Source organism: Fukomys damarensis, unplaced genomic scaffold (assembly GCF_012274545.1).
Source record: "Fukomys damarensis isolate Sample0158 unplaced genomic scaffold, DMR_v1.0_HiC HiC_scaffold_14, whole genome shotgun sequence".
Taxonomy (NCBI): domain Eukaryota; kingdom Metazoa; phylum Chordata; class Mammalia; order Rodentia; family Bathyergidae; genus Fukomys; species Fukomys damarensis.
Window position 1 is genome coordinate 82,746,194 of NW_022900926.1, and position 5,071 is coordinate 82,751,264.

The window sequence follows — 5,071 nt, forward strand, 5'->3', positions numbered from 1 at the left end:
TGGTAGGTACAAAAGAGATGACCTACATTAGATGTGAACTCAGATTTGAATCTTGGGCTCCTGCCACCCAATTTGGATCTCTGTCTTCTGTGGTACAGTTTTTCTCAAAAAACAGCACTTGTTAAGTTTGAATTAGTTTATTTGTGTTAATTAGATCACAATAAAAAGAAAGCTGGTCTTGCATTCTCTTATCAATACATAACATTAAGCAGAGAAAACTGTTTTCCAGAAGCATTTCATGGAGGTATTTCATAACCTTTAGAGGATCACTTGACCATTATAGCCTTAGGAATTTGTGCTTTAGGTAAATCAAATCAGGCCCTTGTTTAAAATCATATTGAACCGTTATCAAGTACAGAATTTTTTGTTTGTTTTTGTCAAAAATAATTTAGTGTCATAAATTAGAGCTCCTCATAGAGAGAGGCCGCTAGCTGCTTTCCTTGCCATCTTCTGCAACAATTCACTCAAACAAGGCAGCACATGGCTAAGGGTACTCACCTCCCTTCTGCCAGACCAAGATCCAGTGGGCATGCAATGTGACAATGCCCAGAAAGTCTCCCTAAGCCAGGGCAGCTGGAAATGACTGGCAGCAGAAAAATGGGGAGAAATGACTTTGTCAGGAGGGTGGCTCTGTTTGGTTACCTATCCCAGCTTCCCTTCTTCATAAAACAAATTCACATGTAACTTGACCCAGGGTTCCTGGGCTCTGGTCTAGTAGTCAGTTTTGATAAATAGATTATGCATTACAGTATTTACACTTTCATGGTATCAGGCAATACAAAACACAACCACAACAATGGTTACTGGCCTTCAACAGCCATTACAACAAGCTTCCCTGATGGTATCCACAGCTTTACAAATGCTGGTACTTTTCTTAATAGGGGTGGAGGTTGTGGGGGGGGGCAAGTAATAAGGATGCAAGGGAAGGGGGTCACATGGAAAAACACTGATTTGGAAAATCTGCTACAGTCAATAACATTAAATAGGAATAAAATATTGTAATTATAGATGTGCGCAACAGTCATGCCCACATGACAGCAGAGCTAGGACTCATAAGCTTACGTGGCTGGGGCCTTGAGTGGGCACTCTGTATCATCACTCCAGCCAGGAGTGATATATGCCCAATAAAGTGTCTCGGCCATGAAAGGCCCAGTATGAAATGTGTTGCCTTGATAGGGGCCAAAGTGGCAGGGCAAAGAGCAGTCGACAACCCTATTGGCAGCCGGGTGTGGTGGTGCATGCCTGTAATCCCCTGTAATCCCAGCACTCAGAGGCTGAGGCAGGAGGATCGCTGTGAGTTCAAGACCAGCCTGGGCTACATAGTGACTTCCAAGTCAGTCTCAACTACATAATGAGACCCTGTCTCAAAAAACAAAAAAAAAAAAACAACAAAAAAAATCCTATTGGCTTTGGGGTCCGCTCCCTTCCCTTTTAACCCCCTAAACAGGGTCACACTTAATACTTACACAGATCTGCAAATGCCCTATTGGGGCCCAGGGCAGTCAGGTCGCTATACCCAGGCTAGTTAACAGCCTCCCATGGACTATCAGGGACAACAGAATCACCTGACAGGCAGCTGTGATGATGTGAGGATATTGGTGGCCCTAGCCCAGGCTCAGGTCAAATGAAGAGAAAGTGGGTTCAGGGGCTTTTGAAACAGAAAGCCCCTGGACTCTGGAGGCAACTTGTAGGAACACTAGTACTGGGTAGCGGACTGGAACAAAGGGGAAATGCTGATGATTCCAGGTACCTGCTCCCACAGAAGGGCTGGAATTTCAAGTTCAGTGACCATGGCCAGCAATGGACACTCAAAGGGCAAAAGGTCAAGGGTTTAAATAAGCAGCCTGGTGAGACACCATATTAGACACAATCACCACCCATGACAGAAAAGCAATGTGCAACAACCTGTTTTAGCTCTGGGGCACAGGATGCAGGTGCAGATCTACAAACATATATTTGACTTCTTGTTACTTGGCAAGGAACTACAGGTACATGCCTCACTGTGGCCAGGCCACACGGCATGGCTAAGGCTATACCGTGGCGTGCAAGTCTCTGTCTGAACTCTGGCTATTTTTGCTCTTCCCAAAGCCTTTCCATGTGTAGCCTACAAAGGCTGGGCTGATGGGCCTGTAGCTGAAGCATCTGTATTTTTTGATAATGCTTATAACAAATGGCAAGTTGTGGGATTCCATGCCATCAAGCGACTTGTTTCCTTTGCTCATGCCTTTCTTCCATTTCCTGATTCCTCTTTCCTCTGGGGTACCTGGGATGGTGTTGTCCAAAATAAAAGCCACACAGCCTCCTACAAATATAGCAGTTGTGAGAAGAATATTTAAGACTTGATCTATTCCTGTTATGCCCATGACCAGAGGGTTCTGTCTGAGGTAACTTGGAAGGACGAGCCCGAAGAAGATGGAAAATCCAAGCACAAAAAGGTTCCGGGAGGAATTCAAGTCAATGAACTGCAGGCTGGACAGGACAACAGCGGTGATCATTCCGAAGAGTGTGCAGAAGAGGGCTGCAAACACTGGGTCTGGCAGGGATGCGAAGAGGGCACTGAACTTGCCGATCATGCCCAGGCCAAGCATGAGGGTGGCACCATACTGGATCACCCAGTGACTGCCCACCTTCATTATTCCCAAAATGCTAATGTTGGGACTGGACGAAGTAGAGCCATTCCCGGTACCAAATATGCCATCGAGAACACAGGAGAGACCCTCCACGAAGACCCCTGTTAATTGCACGGATGGGAGGTGGCGGGGCGCAGGACAGCCTTGCGCAGGCATAGTAGTCACCGATGGACTCAATGATGCTGGCCACAACAGCGCTGAGCATGCCGATAACACCAGCTGCAGAGATGGTTGGCAGCCCCCACTGAAATGGGTATGGAACCTTAAACCAGGGATGATCAGCAGCACACCCTGCCTGGCATCTGTGCACACGTAGAAGCCATACTTGGTGCTGTCAGGAGGTAAGACATCGGTCACTGTGAAGATGAAGCAGAGCAGCCAGGACACAAGGATGGCCAGGATTATGGGGAACATTTTGAAAAGTTGTGACTTGTATGCAGTTCATCCTTTCTCGGATTTGTAAATCGGGAGAGGAAATTTAACATTTCTGGCATATTGAGAAAATAGTAATACTAGGAAAATTGTCAGCATGGCAATGCCCCAGTGCTTCCCAGCCCTCTCTCCAGCTGCCTAGAAACCAGAGAGTCTGATGAGGGCCACTGTGGGCATAATGGTCAGCGGTCCAGTGTATTGCAGCAGAGCCCCAGGCAGGCCAAGGAGCCCGATGACCACTTCTATCAATGAGGACATGACGATGGCACCCTGGAGCTCTGATCCGCGGATACCAGACATGTTCTGTGTGCAACAACTATGCTGTTCCATTGGCAACTGAAACATTTGCATCCAAACATGGTCTGCAGCAAAGTTGTAATTCCCACGCAGAAGAAAAAGGTCCCTATGAGCTGGCTCGTGGCCCACTGGTCATACCCCACACAAATGGCATCAGCCAGCAGAAAGAGCACTGCAATAGTGCCGCTGAAGCAGGTCAGACAGTGCTGCAGCCCCAGAAATATGCACAGGTGACAGGGAGGAACATCTTCTATGGTATAGATCATGTGTGACCGCTGGGGGTCGAGACTGCCAGTGCTGTCCAGGGTTTCCGCGAGAGAGCTCTTCTCGGCGAAGCCATTTTCTGTAATGTAGATTGCCATGAGCTCCATGTCTTCATTGTCCTGCTCCCCGCTGGATGTGGCCCCTCCATTGATCACCACCGGAAGAGTGAAGAAGGTGGGGTGCTTTGCTTCGCCTTCATATTTGCCTTCCGTGGAGCTCCCAGCTTCCATCGATTTGCGTAGTGTTCTTGCCAATACCCATCATTAAGAGAATTCGAGCAGTTTTGCAGTGCCACTGGCCCAGAGTGGCTACAGTGAAGGTTGATTCAAGCCAGGAGCCTAGGATGAGACTCGGCTTCCAGTTGCCTGGAGCACCCAGACTCTCAGATGGAGATGAAACCCAGGAGCGCCATCTCTTAGCACCTGTCTGTGGCTAGTGGGGTTCAGTCCTGTGCCACGCCTTGGCCCAGCCGTCCCCAAGGCCGCTGTCACTACTGCCGCCACCCTTTTGTTTGTTTTTTTGAGACAGGGTCTCACTATGTAGTTAAGACTGACATGGAATTCACTATGTAGCCCAGGCTGGTCTCGAACTCACAGTGATTTTCCTGTCTCAGCCTCCCGAGGGCTGGGATTACAGGCGAGTGCCACCACACCTGGCCAGAATTATTTTTAACTCTCTTGTGCCCTGATCCCTTTTTCAAATATCATTTTAATGCATAAAATCATATATGTAAGATTACATTAAAACAAATGTATTGAAATTTTACTTGCAAATATTTTTTAAAATAAGCTGAAAAAAATAACTATTATTCGTTTGCTTTATTTAATAACAAAATCTAACAGCAATTCTAATAATACTTACTTTGAAATAGGGATAAGGTTAAAAATTTTGAGTTATCTATAATAATTGTAGTACAATATGAAAAATTTCAATGATTTATATTAATACCAATTCACAAGCATTGCTCACACAGAGGTTTGTTGCACACTTTCATAATTGGATGAAATGGTAAATTTCATCATGTTAGTGGAAATAAAGATATGGCTTTTCTTTTAACCATGAGTTTCATCCAAGCACTGCTTGTGAGTCCAAAATTACAAAATCTTGATTTTAGGAAAAGCCTATGGTATACAGTTATTAGGAATAAAAAGAAGTTGGGGAAGTTTTATTTCAATTCTCAGAGTATTACCACATGAAATAATAAAATTCCTATATCCCAAAACTTCTCAAGTATCTTTGTTCAAAAGTTATGCTTAATATTAAATATTTAATAAGGGGTCTCATGAGACTAATGCTTAAAACTATTGGACTTTCTCTTACAGCTAGAATATTTAGGTGCCACTTACAATTTCCATAAAAAGGGGCATGGGGAAATTAAGAAGGGGTGTGAAATACTGGAAACGAGTTGAATTTTTTTATTCATTAAGCAACATGGAGAAAAAGCAAGG

At 45.1% G+C, this 5,071-nt stretch overlaps 1 pseudogene; it reads right to left on the bottom strand.

Moving 5' to 3' along the window:
- Nucleotides 1-2,030: 2,030 nt before the first annotated feature.
- Nucleotides 2,031-3,887, bottom strand: LOC104871470 (annotated as a pseudogene).
- Nucleotides 3,888-5,071: the final 1,184 nt, after the last annotated feature.